Raw genomic sequence first — 14,878 nt, 5'->3', positions numbered from 1 at the left:
GTGTGTGTTTCTAGGCTCTTTGCACAAACGCAACTAGCATTACTGGTAATGTACTGCTAGCAGCATGTTCACACATGTTGAAGAGTCTCTCCTAGTTTATGACGCACCAGGGCTTTGAACTGAGGGAGCTCAATTGGCCATGTCTGCAGACACGCCCCTTAGAGAGATCAGACACCAGCCTTCCAGTGTATTCGCTATGATGATGATTAGTTTTAATAATTCCATTCAAGTTCAAATAAACCCATCGGTCTAACAGGGACCTCATGCATCCATACCATACGTTCTCAAGCAATCAATATCCCACATGTAAATGTAGACCTTACAGTCTTTACAGTATATCATATATAACAGTAGACACCATTGTCTCTCACATTTAGCTGTAGACTTTAATATCGCTCCTGTAACTGTAGACCTACTGTATCTTACAAATAACTGTAGGACTAGCTGTATCTCACATGTTGTTTTAGTTCTTACTGTATCTCACAGTAACTGTATTTCAAAGTAGTTGTATTTCACAGTAACTGTGCTACTGTAACTGAAGAACTACACCTTGGATCATTCACTTCAAAAGCTGTTCCAAAAAAAAATGTTGAAAATGCCTGTTTCAATATATTTATTTTTTTGTTCAGCTGTTCAGTCTTCAGGTGTTCCTGCTGACCCTTGAGCTCTCCCCAGGCTCAGGCGGCCCGGCCCGGCTCGGCTGGTTCCACACGTCATCGACGGACTCTTTCAGCGACGCTCCGGCCGCAGACACCGTCTGGCCCCGGATCACACAAAAGCATCGGAGCCGGAGGCACCTCTGGACGGGGATGAAAGGGGCCATCACTCAGTGTCCCTGTCTAGCCTGTCCACCTGCTCCTCTGTCCCCAGGTACCCCTGCTTCCAGCCAGGCCACGTCTGCACTGATCAGATACCCGTGTAGATTAAGACAGATACGATGGCCCAGGAGAGTCAAACGGGTGAGGGTAACTGGTGCGGAGGTTAGGCAGGTCTTTTGAATGCAGGTTAGAATGTCGAGTTTCCGTGTTGGCCAAACGTTGGCGTGAGTGAAAGCCGATCCAGTATCAGTTAGTTCTAACCCAGCCTTTTTCTGGTTATAATGCTTTGCCCATGTTTAAAGTAAACTCCGAGTACACAGAGACATTGTAGGGCTGTTCACTGCTGCGGAATATGTTCGTGCCATGCATGGTTTGTGATGCAACGTCTCAGTCTTCCATATTTACCTTGCAGAGTGACGTTCACAGTTAGATTCCAGCCAGCTGCAGGAATGTTCTGTTCCGTTCAGTCCAGTTCCTACGTTAGGATCCAGTCTGGCATCAGACCTAAAACGCATGCCAGTGTTTTGGGAGTCCACATCAGTGAGTAACAAACACACACACACACACACACACACACACACACACACACACACACACAAACTCCCTCCAGCAGCACTGGGAAGTGTCCGTGTTCTCCCCTTGGCCCTAGGATAGTGTGTGTGTGTGTGTGTGTGTGTGTGTGTGTGTGTGTGTGAATGGAGGTGAGAGCACAGAGATGTCAGGGTCATGAGTAATGACCACTTACAACATGGGGGGGTGGGGGTGTCCAGCTCTTTAGCTTAAGAGGTTGTAAATTATGAGCCATTAGCAGGCTTTGAAGTGAGGAAAAGCAACACGGCACTTCTCCAAACCCAGCGGTGCGGTCGCAGGGAGCAGCTTCCCCCTCGCCGCGCTCTGGTAGCCTGGTCCTTCGCTTGTCCTGACAGGGAAGCTCGTTCTGCGTCTCCCAGAGGAGGGGAAGGAGAAGAGGCCGTTCATGTGCCAGCAGATTGACCTGTCCACACATGCTCATTCAAAGCCACAAGCCGAAAAGGACAAACCACAAATTACCCCGGTGACTGATGGGATTGGAGCCAGTTAAATAACTCTGTTTAGCCCGTGGATTAGATTTGAACTATGTTCAGCTTAACCATAAAAGTTGTATTAAACGCAAAATGTATACAAACTCTTCTTCAGTGAGATTACGGCGCTCGGGCAGTGACAGTTTATTTGTGAGCATTCACGTTAAAGAGCCCAGTGCATGTGTGTATCTATAAACAAACCGGCACACAGAGCTTGGATCCTTGTCTTCTGAGCCTCTGGAATGCCAGCTACGCTAATATGTGCTTTGTGGGTTGTTAGCTCGCATCTGACGGCGTATCCCCTGGCGCGTCAAGGACGAGTCGCGCTTTCTCTCATTCTAAAGAGTGTGCGGCTTTCAGGTCACGGACACGGAGCCGCTCTCTCGACCAAAGTCATTAGCCCCGCGCTCCAGCGGATGTAAGCCGCTATACGCCCGCACCGGGTGACAAGGTCGTGCCCTTTTCAGCTCCGAGGCTGCGCGATACTGGAATAGCAGCACTCAGATCATTTCTGGCGAGGAATGGTATCCCCGTCCCAACGCTTTCGACTGGCCTTGGTGGATGGAATGTTGTAGAGTTCTGGCTGGAGGAGCTGGCAGGGTGGGACGGGTGCTAACGCTCACGTCAAAAGATATTAGGGCAGAACATCACTTGGCCAAAAGTAACGTCTCTGACCACACAGGCCCTCATTCATTGGTGGAAAACCCACCAATCTGGAGCTTCACATTTGCGCCAGTTTGCCCTGCCCCCAGTCATCGCCTGGGTGATGAGCATCGAATTAGAACATAGACCTGTAACACACCTCTGTTCTGTGGATTGTATTTAATTATTTTTTTAGTGTCTTTGCCAAAAAAAAAAAGGTTTTTGATTTAGAGATAGAGAGAACATCTGTGTGTGATTATGATTAGCTACTGAGGTCGCTCATGCAGTAGGGATGTTCGCTGATGTTACTGCAAAAATACAAAATTGCTGACCAACAACCCACTAATTTGGATAGGCGTGCCGATGTATTCTCTTTATACCTGCCTGATGTGACTCAGAGCTGGTTTTCTTTTTTCTCCGGTTCCCGAGACAATGGTTTCCATGGCGTATGATGCTTCCTAAGGTATGCCAGTTTTCTAGAAGATGTCTTTAAAATCTGAAGGGAGATGGGCGAGAGGGAGGCAGTTGCGCACACACACACACACACACACACACACACACACACACACACACACACACACACACACACACGAACCAAAACAAGACCTGTCTTTTAATAATTCACCACACAGCAGGTGACTCAAGCAGTGGCCCTGTTTCTTTCACTTACCATGTTATCAGTTATTCCCTTTGCTGGGTTCCTACAGGAGGCATGTGTGAGAGAAGCCGCGTGTACTTCACCACGGCACGCTCAGCCCCCAGCCGATGCGGATGGATCAAAACTACAGCCTAGACCTTTACATTCTGAACTCGTCCAAAGTTTTTCAAACACTCGGTCCTAGTTACGCAGGGTAGAGTGAGAGACATAGACATATTTTAGGGATTGTGTGTCTGTGCATGTCTTACATGTGTGTGTATGTGTGTGTGTGTGTGTGTGTGTGCGCACGTGTCTGTGCGTGTGTGTGCGTGTGTGTGAGAGATATCAGCTAGCACAGGGCGCGAGGTCAAACAGGGAATTGGGGAAATATTTGTGAGTGCAGAGGCAAGCCAAAGGACATATCCCAGCATCGGGCTTGATGTTTAGACTAGGGTCATACACTCATTCTGGATGTGCTAAATCACAAACAACACTGGAAACAGACGAGCATTCTCACAGTCACGACTGACACAAGACTTATGCTTCAGTCGGCAGTTTCAGTGTATTTCAGCATGCATTTACTCAATACAAATCATTTGGAAACTTCATTCAACTACCATGTAGATACAAAGATATCCGTTGCGCAAGACACTTCTGAAGGTGGGTTTGAGAAAATCCATAATGAATGGCCTAATATTCCTGGAGGGAATGTGTCCAGTAGATCAGAGGCCTGTTTCTGAGCCAGAAGCTTCCTGCCTGCTGGAATATATGTGATACAATAGCTTGTCAGGTGACAAGGCCTGGGTTTGTGCATCGGTGGGGAGCGAAACGCTGCCCGGCTTTAGGGCGTGAGCTCACGGGGAACCAGAAAACCCTTAGTCATTAAAAACAGACTCTGGGACTTCTGCCTCTGCTGTGTTTCCTAGCAGAGCTCACTCCCAAAGGTGACTCTAGTGTAAATACAGACCATATGCAACAGCAGGGGAACACTCACACACACAGATGCGCACATGCATGCACGCAGGCGTGCACACACACACACACACACACACACACGCGCATGCGCGCGTGTATGCACGCATGCACAAACGCACGCAGGTACACATACACAATGTAACTCACCTAGAGCCTTCAACCATCTGTGTCTGGATGTAGGTGTGTGTGTGTGCGTGCATGTGTGTGTGTGCGTGTGTACGTGTGTGTGTGTCTGTGTGTGTGTCTGTATGTGTCTGTGTGTGTGTGTGTGTGTGTGTGTGTGTGTGTGTGTGTGTGTGTGCGTGCGTGTGCACATGTGTTTCCCTGTTAGTATGTAAATCAACAGGACAGCAGGTCACTCCTCTTTGCCAGTGGGGGGTCAGAGTTCATCTAAAGGCATGTGGCTCTGCAGTGCTCCCTGCTCCTCCTCGTGGGAGTGTTTGTGAGGATGGCTGTTGATGTGCAAATGCATTGCCATATCACCCCAAGCGCTGGGCTTTTTCTGCCTGCAGCCATGTTCCCCACACACCCTCAGGCCTGCACAGAGTGCAAAGCATCGACAACTCGGCCCAAAAGTACAGGCTCCTGTTTTCTGCACCATCTCTGCTATATTTCTTATGCTACTAATACCAGCGCGTGTAAGACCTCCTTTAAAAACTGGATTAAAATAGTTTAGAAACTCGTGGCAACACTTAATGAAGATCATACGGTTTTGAAGCGATTTAAAAAAAAAATCCTGCAATATTTTTGAGACTTAACAGAGAGCCAGTTGTGTCAGCCTTTTTGGCCAGGATTCCTTTTTTGGCACTACCTCATCTCAGGTTAATTAAAGTTTTTTTCTCAACTGCCTACAGCCACTGTGGATTCTGCAGTGTGACACTAGCAAAGAAAGCATTTTTTGAGACAGTAGCACACTGTAGCCTTTACACTCCAACTATCTTTTTAAATCTCACTTTATTTATGTTTTTTAGATAGACACACTTTTTTTTTTTAAAGATTATATGATATTCCGATGCAACATCAAAGTGTGTGATCTTTATTGTAAAAGGGTTATAGGTGATGCTACCAGCCATGATTAAAGACAGAATTGTTTTCATGATGTTACACAAAGAGCCCCCAGATAACATTTCAGCAGACAAGATGATAGTAAGATGGATGTGGGTGAATCTGAATCCTAGTCTGGCACTGTTGCGTGTGTATATAAGTGTGTGCGTGCGTGCGCGCACGTGCGTCTGTCAGGCTAGGATTCAGAGGTGGTGGTCTCCTCCTCATTCCTCCACATAATGCACATTTGGAATGCCACTCTCCCATCCAGATGGAGGGGTGTGTGATTCCCAAGCCTTGCTAAGTCTTGTCCCACCCAGACCTTTGTGCGGCTGCGTTATCGCGCCCCACATGAATGTGCCCTACGCAATTATCTGTTGCTTATTAGCACCCAGGCCCCCATCCTCTGACACGCCATGGTCCCCACCGCTCCACACAGCATAGGGGTGTCTGAGAGGCCTAGCTGCTTATCAGATCACACTCCATTCAGAGCTGGGAGCCAGGAGTAGTAATCAACCCCCCCCTTCCCCATTTCAGCCGGGAAGCAATGCGGCCCAGCGACGTAAGGAGAAGTGGCCAAGCAATTAAACGTGATGTCCTTCATTTAAAAAAAATCTGATTGACACTGACCTTTGTTTATGATTAGCAAAGCCAGCAACTGTGTCAACTTCTTTAACGTTAATTAGGATCAGGATATGCATCCTGACCCTCTTCCCTTATCTCCCTAGATCTCGATCTCTCTCTCTCTCTCTCTCTCTCTCTCTCTCTCTCTCTCTCTCTCTCGCTTAGCCATAATAGATCGCTTCCTATCTATTCTTACCTGTCACTCCTCTATTATTACATACCTGTTTCGTTTTTGGTTTTGTTTTTGTTTTGTTTTGTTGTTTGTTTTAGGGGTCACTCCAGCTTGGAGCTAAACTGCAGGGGAGAAGACTTGTGCTTTCCCATGTGCTCCCACTGTTATCGTTGCCTTCAGCAGAGATGACAAAGGGGTTCTTTCATGTTCTGGAATTCGGGGAGGAAAGTGTCAGTGCCCAGGGGCTGTTTCCTGCCTAATACCTGCGGAGCGTCATTTCCTCTAGCTGACAAGCTCTTTAGCGAGCCGGGTGAGACTCTTTTTAACACCCTGCTAAAGACACAAGAGGAGGGCCATTGTCCATTGTTGCTATTTCAATGTCCATTATTTTATGCTTCAACACAGGCCGATGATCTCTGTTCATCACCTGCTTTCTCATCGGCACCACATGCTGAAATCTGCACTTTCAGAAAACTCAAGACGTGCCCATGGTCCAATGATCTTGCAGTGTTATTAATCAGAAACACATCTGCAAATAACTTTAAAATGTATTTGCTTGATTAAAGGGAAAGTTTAACCAATTAGCATGCATGTGGCTAACGATGTAGCTAAAGCTGAGGTGGACCTCGTGTTAATGGCAGCATTAGCCCATTTTCACAGTTAGCATTATTTATTGCTTTAGCATTATTCATGCTAGTGAGCGTTTGCGTAGCATGTGCACAGCATGTTAGCATGTTTGCTAAACTAGTCCTTTAAAACTCAGCAAGTCGGAGCTAATCCTGTAATGTGTTGCATATACGCATGCCATAGTATGCTCATATGCATACTCTTGGGTCTGAAGAATTGCGCTTGTACTGCCCTTGTACTGTTGACAGGTGTGAAGGGCAGGGCAGTAACCGTGCGACCCTGGGGCAGCTAATAACTAGTGGCAGGTTGTCAGCATTCACACTGTTGTCATGACCACTCTTTGGAGTTCACACACGTCCAGTCACTCTTGGAAGTACTGTAGGGGTGTTCATACAGGGCCAGCAACTCTTGGGAGTGCTGTAGTATAGCTCATATGGGTCCAGCCACTATCGGGAGTACTAAAGTAGAGCTTCTCTCAGGAGTACTATAGTGAAGTTTGTTCAGGTCTAGCCTCTTTCTGTGGTACTTTAGTAGAGGCTATACAGGTCTAGCCTCTCTCTCTATGGTATTGTAGTGGAGTTTATACAGGTCTAGCCACTCTCAGGAGTACTGTAGTGGAGTTTATACAGGTCCAGCCAGCCACTCTCAGGAGTACTGTAGTGGAGATTATTCAAGTCTAGCCTCTCTCCATGGTACTGTAGTGGAGTTTATACAGGTCCAGCCACTCTTGGGAGTACTGTAGTGGAGTTCATACTGGTCCACGCCTTGGTGTGTGAACCCTTGCCATTATGGTGTTTTAGTCATTTGGTGTCACTCTTTCTCAGTGACAACATGACAAGCAATAGAAAGGGAGCTCACATCAAACACAAATCATTTTACATTACCTGTTCACATACCCAAAAACATAACATGTGATTATTCACAGCTTTCCTCCTTTGTTTTATGATATTTTCAAACCAATTTATTCTAGCTCTCGATCCCCCAGTGAAACTGTACCAAGTCCAGACATCAGCATGAAGCTCCCCCACTGGCTGCTGGGTACTTGTCAAGAACAATCAGGTGTAACTCCTGTGGTGAATTACTTTCCACATATATTCTTCTAGACATCCAAGCCCTGAGAACTTTGGATAGAGTTTATATTTTATATGGTGCTTTGGGTTGTCCAACTAATGGTGGCATGTGGTCAGTCTCAACCCAATTCCTTTACCTTACTCATTAAAATAAACTGCGTTACTGACCTCAGATCAGTGTACCAAAGCCACAAGTCTGATTCTTAGGATGGTCCTTACACTGTTGTACTGATAAATATATTAATAAATAAATCACTCTGGATTAAGTCAATCTGAATTAGCACATCCAAAAAAATGCAACAGTGTTGTGGAGACAATGATGACAGCAAGACATCATCCTGTTAATCAGCGCATAAACCAGGCAGCTGAGCACAGGTCTACTTAAGCATTTACCTGAAATACCTGAAATAGCTGAAATAGTCAATCTGGTGAATAGAGGGTCTTCAGCCGCATCTGATCTTAAATAGCCGGGTTTATTTGAATTAAGGAAGGAGTTCAAACATAGGAGGACATTTGGCTCGTGTTAGACTCTCGTGATGTAGCTCACGAGTCAGTTGTGTAGATGTGTAGTGCAGAGTGTTCACACTAAAGGAAATGGCCCATTGTGCCTCCACGTGACTGACCTGACGTTTCCAGGCAGTCGGAACTAAAAATCCGATCTTTTTGGTTGTGGCCTCAGGACGAATCCGTACACCCTCTCTGTGCCCAAGTGCATTCATGGAGAGCTAAAAGATTCATTTGTTTTCACATTCCAGTCCTGCCGCTGCCAACTCCTCGTCAAAGCTCACCCGCCCCCTCTGCTCAGAAGCAGCGGCTTCAGAACAAGCAACGCCCTTTCCACTTTCTTAGCCCTAAACCTCTGCCACTGACAATCAGTTGACCTCTGGAGCAGACCAACTTGGAAAGGAAGCCTCACGCCACTGTGCCACTCACTTGGTAGCAATAGTCTGCTTTAGTTGTGTCCCCGGCAGTTTGCTCGTGGGACCTGCTCCCTGAGTGGGAAGGATAGCTTACTTTCCGTCAATACCTCTACCAGTGCAATGCTGGCCAATCACGCTGCCTCTTAGGTAAGGTACGTGGAATCGAACTGTTGGCATTTCCTTCAAAGTGTGTTCAGCTGTCCTACGATGTTGCGTGAACATCAAAAAGGTCAAGCGGTTGGTTGGAGGCTGTGTAACTGAGGGATGTCTAGCTAGTGGGTCGGAATTTTCCACACAATTGGGAGAAAATTACATTTTAAAAAAAGGGATGTGAACGTAGCTCATGGCTTCAAAAAACATTTTCCATCTCAGTAACATGGGACCGCTTTGATCTTACAAGGAACGTATTCTGCAATTATGGTGGATTGACACACAAGAGAGGTGTGATGGGTTAATTTGCAGTCAGAGCTTTGGATTCTTCGGCTGGCGTTTGAATCCTGCGTAGTACAAAGGAAGGAATAAGATCTTTCAATCTATCAAGATCAAGATATTTCTCTGAAAAAAAGTGCTGTGGGATAAAGATAGCTGTAGGATAGAAGAGGTATCACTCGCTTATCCCTGGATGTTCTCTCAGTTGTGGGTGTATTCAGTGTGTTGGGTAATGTATGTACCGTCTGTGTCTGTGGTTGTTGTTAACTCACTGCAGCACTGCCATTCCACTGTATTTGTGTGAGGGCGTAGGTTCGGGGTGGGTGTGGAGTTATGAGGGCGTGGGGGGGGCGTTTAAAATCTCATGCTGTTTCCTGTTCAGACTGTAATGCCACAGTGCTGTAGGGGGCCAATGAAAGACTTCAGCGGCCGTTCAAGTCAAGTTTATTTATATAGCATTTTTTATTTTTTTTTTTACAACGCAAGCTGTCACAGCTTTACAAAGCAGCTTCGCAATGCATGGGTCCAGGTCCCTAATGAGCAAGCCAGAGGTGACCGTGGCAAGGAAAAACTCCCTGGGAGGAACTGAGGAAGAAATCTTGGGAGGACCAAGATCTTCCTTGGGCGCAACCCAGCCTCCTTGGGTGGATGCCATTGGCAGGTTTCCCTGTCAGCAGCCCGTTGGGACGACAGCTCCAACTTCCTTCACAGTAATCGGTCAGGCTGGCACTCAGGCTGAAAGAGCTGAGGGGAAAGTGTCTCACCACTGTCAGATGTGTCAGTTACGTTCGGGGCGCACAGGGGCACAGACCTCCTCTGGCTATGCGATCCGTGCCAGCATACTATAGCTGGGAGTGGCGATAATTGAGCGCTATTTCCACTGGATCTGCCGATGCTGCTTTCTCGCTGGGAGGTGATAAGGTGCCACTGATTTGGGCTGACACATGAATTTTGCCCCTGACAGGCGAAAGCTGATTTATTTATTTTTCGGCGCAAGCTGTGACTTGGCTGCATACGTGCGAAGTGCCTAAGAGAAGGAGTGCTGTTCAAGGAACAGCTCCCCGGTCTGTGTGTTGAGAGTCATTCATTAGGACGTGAGATGTGATCACTGATCCAAAGTCAGCACCATTTTCATAGGTCTGTGTGCATTGAGTTGGGTGACTAAATGATTTTTTAATGTGCCTTATTTTTCTAATAGACCGTTTTTTAAATGCACTTGCAAATACACACATATACACAAATACACATAAAACTATCTATCTATCTATCTATCTATCTATCTATCTATCTATCTATCTATCTATCTATCTATCTATCTATCTATCTATCTATCTATCTATCTATCTATCTATCTATCTATCTATCTATCTATCTATCTATCTATCTCTTCCACCTCCTCTCTCTTTTACTCTCAGAAAGGCTCTGGCAGGCTCATAGCACTCCCAGCACTCTGTCCTCTCCCCAGAATCGTCCCACGTTTCTGCTGATTTATGCGGATTTAGTGGCGCTGGGCTGCTTCCAGCGATCCAATCGAAGCTTGACTTCGTGTTCAGAAAACTCTCAGATTGAACAGAAGATTAGCAGCCCACAGGAGAACGAGGGAACATTTCCCACAAGCTTCAGGGCCCAGCGGCGGCAGACTGAGGTAAGCTTTTCAACAGATTCTCGTATGGTTAAGCTGTAGAAGTTGGGCTTTTGAGAATCAGTTGGAATCACTGCTGGAGGCTTCCTTCTAAAGTGGATAATTAAATGATCCAGCCATCTCTTATCAAGTGTGTGAATGTAGTGCATAAATATAATAATTAGAGAAGGAGCAGTCATCCAATGTGTTGGCAGAACCTCAGCTTTCAGAAACCGTGAAGATTTTGCTACCAGCCTCCACCAGTAGTCATGCTGTTTGGAGCTGCACCCCATGTTATAATAGTATGGGTACCTATTTACCAAATTAGGGCCTGGTATGTCTGTGTGTGAGTGTATGTGTGTGTGCCTGTGTGTGAGTGTATGTGTGTGTGCCTGTGTGTGAGTGTATGTGTGTGTGCCTGTGTGTGAGTGGATGAGTGTGCGTTTAACACTATGATACAGAGTGCGGCCCAGACTTGCACACCCTCATGCTCCCTCCAACCTCCTGTCAGTCATGAGGAGAACCTGCTCTGTCCACCTCTCTAAACTCAAAGAGGCCGAGTGTGCTCCAGCCTGTGGCTCCGCGCTTAAATTCTGATGTGTTTTTATATGGAGGTCAAGCACAAAACAAACCGTTAATACTCTGCTTGTGATTTGTCACTTCTCTAAGCTGGTCTCCCCAGCCGGGAGGAAATCTGGTAGGATGTTTCTAAGATCCTAAGCTCCTAACTGAATAAGGAAGACTTAATTCATTGTGGTGGTAATAACTACAAGATGTTGGTAATAGATTTGCCAAGTAAGTTCTGATAACATTTCTGATCATTGTCAAGTTCATGTAAATACTGAGACTGATCTCAGATCAGATGTGATCTGCCCAAATGGAACTGAATATCTTAGGATTTCTAGTTTGTTTTACTGTTTGATGAAAAGCGTTGTCTTTGATGGTGTTTTGCACACGCGAAGAACCAGGCGGCTCCTCTGTGCATTTTAAATTGACTCCCAACACTTCCCACGCTTGTCAAATGTCACAAAATGGAAAGTGTGATGAAGAACCCTTTGCAAGAATGGCTCAGCAACTCACCGTCTTCGCTTCAAGGTCATCTGGCAGCAGGAGAGAGTGAGTCAGAGTTTCACTGCAGTTTGGACAGGAAAAAGGTGGATTCAGGAAGAGATATCATAATAGGTTGACTTTGTGGGCGAAATACGGAGTGCAGGTTTCCAGGATGCACTTGTGTGTGTGTGTGTGTGTGTATCCACAGGTGTGTGTGCATCATATGTGTGTGTGTGCATCATATGTGTGTGTGTGTATCATTCGTGTGTGTGTGTGTGTGTGTGTGTGTGTGTGTGTGTGTGTGTGTGTGTGTGTGTGTGTGTGTGTGCACGCGCGTACGTATGACTAATGACTGGGTTTGGGAACATACATCATAAGATCACGCCCTGGTGAACAAGCACCCTAGTGCATATGAGGCATCCTGTTGAAAGTGAGAGAGAGAGAGAGAGAGAGAGAGAGAGAGAGAGAGAGAGAGAGAAAGAGAGAGTTTGTATAACAAGCAACCCACAAAAACTGTCATAATTTCAGATTTAAAACAGCAGATATGAATAAGATGCATAATCTCCTTTAAAAACGAAGCTAGCTATCACACAAGTAAGGTGAGGCTGGCTGGGAACTTCTCCGGAAGTCCAAAAGAAACCCGGTCCAAATCCGGACCCGAAGAAAATCGGACCGTGTATGGCGCTCAGCAGAACACTGAGCCACAAAGGACCACTGCAGCAGCGTCAGTCAGTGTCATTGGCAGGAGTCGGCAAGTCCCTTCGGAGAACAAACCCACGCAATTCGGCTGGTCCAGACAGTGTCCCTGGCCGAGCACTAAGGACATGCTCGTTAGAGCCTCCTTGGTGTCCTTACAGACATAACATGTCCTTTGCACAAGCCACTGTACCCGTCTGTTTTAATCACCACCGTGGCCCTCCCCAAGAAGAACCCCGCCACCTGTTTCAGTGAGTACCGGCTGGTTGCATTGACTTCCATTGTGATGAAAGGCTAGTTCACAAGAAACCACATCCAGTAGAACATACTGGATTCTTCAGACCCTCTTCAGTTCGCTTACAGTCAGAACAGGTGCACAGTGGGTGCTGTGGGTACTGCCATCCAGACGGCCCTCTCAAAGTTGGAGACCAAGGGCAGAGAATGCCGGTTCATCAACTACCGCTCAATACACAATCCTGTCCATCTAAACCATCTAAACTGACCAAGAGACTCCACACGCTTGGACTGTCAACTACCCTCTGCAACTGGGTCCTGAACTTTCTAACATGAAGACCTCAGTCTGTCTGTTGTATTGGCAGCTGTGCATCCAGCACTCGATCCATAAACACAGGAGTCCCCCAGGGCTGTGTACTGAGTCCCAGCTTCTACACTATCTTCACATATGACTCTGCAGCTTCCCAGACCAACACCAGTATCATCTAGTTCACTGATGACACTACAGTCTAAGGACTGATGACACAGTGCATAGAGGGGAGAAGACAGATCAGGTGGCATGGTGCCAAGAAAAATAAATACCAATAAAATAAATACCACCAAGATTAAGGAAATGACTGTTGATCCACGGAGGAAGAAAACGCACCAAACACCGCTACACATAGGACCTTTAAATTCCTTGTCATTCACATCACAGAGGATCTCACCTGGACACACAGTACATCCCATCTGATGTGTCATAGCAGTGCTTGTACTTCCTGAGACTGAAGAAGTTTGGCATACCAGCTGAAAGCCTCAGGTTTCAGGTTCCCCTATAGGGCTACCATCGAGAACATCTTCACCAGGGTGTGAAGGCTCTCCAGTGGATGGAGAAGATTGGCAGAACCATCACAAGAGCTGCCATCCTGTCACTGGAGGACACTTACCACACCAAAGGACCAAAGGACCAAAGGACACTTACCACACCAAACACACATACACACACACACACACACACACACACACACTGTTTGCTGGGCATGGGACAATAAAACCTTGAATGTGATGTTTTCTGTGCTGCGGATTCAAGCCAAAAATGAGATCAACATCATATTCATGAAAAATACACTTTCATTGCCAAACTGTAGCCATGACGTTTTGAAACCGTATAAATAATGTGATTTTACACTCTTGAAACCAAGCAAAGCGGTGGTTAGGTGGCACTGACAGCATCCGCGTTGCCATGGGTAACGATGCTGAATGGTACCCTCCTAATCCCTTTGGCTCCAGCCTGCCAGGGACTCGAGGGGAGTCACTGCGTGCCTGCCAGCTGCAACCTCAGTGGGTTTGCACTGAACCAATTGTTTGGGATACAACAACATGTCACGTGATCATAGAGCATTTTGTTTGGGCGCTTAGCTGTTTAGAGCAGCTGAAATGTTGGATTTTTTTTTGGTTTCGTTTTTTATACACAATTGCAGTGTTTTTTAATTTGAAACAGAATGATTTGGATACACTGTGTTGTGTATTTGTTTGTGCATGCATGCGTGTGTGTGTGTGTGTGTGTGTGTGTGTGTGTATGTGTGCGTGCGTGTGTAATAAACAAGAGATCAGATGTATTTCAGCTTACTTTATTCTAAAGGTAAACCATGTTACATAAAGCGGAATTCTTTCACGTAAATTCCACGAAAAAAATTAACAGTGGAGATTATATTGTGCTGTAGAGATGACAACAACATTTTTATGTGGCTCGTCATATGGTCAGGCATGTCACAAGACGCGTGCGAGATGTGCGGATATGACTTAGTGCATCGTCATTTGCATGGCAGTCTTGGTATTTCCAAAGTTCCTCCACATAAACGATGCCTGTGTTCGCCACGTGCTCTGTCACCACGTGCTCTGGGAACAGATCCCGCTAGGAGCAACTCTGTAAGTAATCCCTAAATCCGTGCCAGATCTCTGGCAAGAATCCAGCAAATGTAGAACAGATATATATACAGATGCAGCATAAATGCAGGCACGCATCCTAAGGGAAGTGGTTTTGCCGGCTGGACTCGGGTTTAAGGATCGGCTCTGTTTGAGAGGACCTTCCACTCCCCGCTGTGATGTGGCTCCACGCTGACCCATCCGCACCTGCCAAGGCTGGCGCCCGAGAGCAGTGTGAGTCAGAACCAGCTTCTCTAGCGGGGACATATCATTGGGTCTTTGGTGGGCCTTGCATCAACATAACTCGTGCATGTCGATCAGTGAATATAGACAGACAATGGGGCACATTTATC

At 46.5% G+C, this 14,878-nt stretch overlaps 1 protein-coding gene across 1 annotated transcript in view; it reads left to right on the top strand.

The window, feature by feature from the left end:
- sema3fb (sema domain, immunoglobulin domain (Ig), short basic domain, secreted, (semaphorin) 3Fb) overlaps nucleotides 1-14,878 on the top strand; it is a 99,095-nt gene that overhangs the window by 8,170 nt on the left and 76,047 nt on the right. Inside the window, exons 3-4 of the mRNA XM_081704989.1 lie at nucleotides 630-870; nucleotides 1,231-1,358. The gene's annotated coding sequence lies outside the window, so the exon portion shown is untranslated. The remainder of the gene's footprint in view (nucleotides 1-629; nucleotides 871-1,230; nucleotides 1,359-14,878) is intronic.

Source organism: Electrophorus electricus, chromosome 22 (assembly GCF_041902795.1).
Source record: "Electrophorus electricus isolate QZ-2024a chromosome 22, ASM4190279v1, whole genome shotgun sequence".
NCBI lineage: Eukaryota > Metazoa > Chordata > Actinopteri > Gymnotiformes > Gymnotidae > Electrophorus > Electrophorus electricus.
This window is presented reverse-complemented; position numbering and strand designations above follow the sequence as displayed.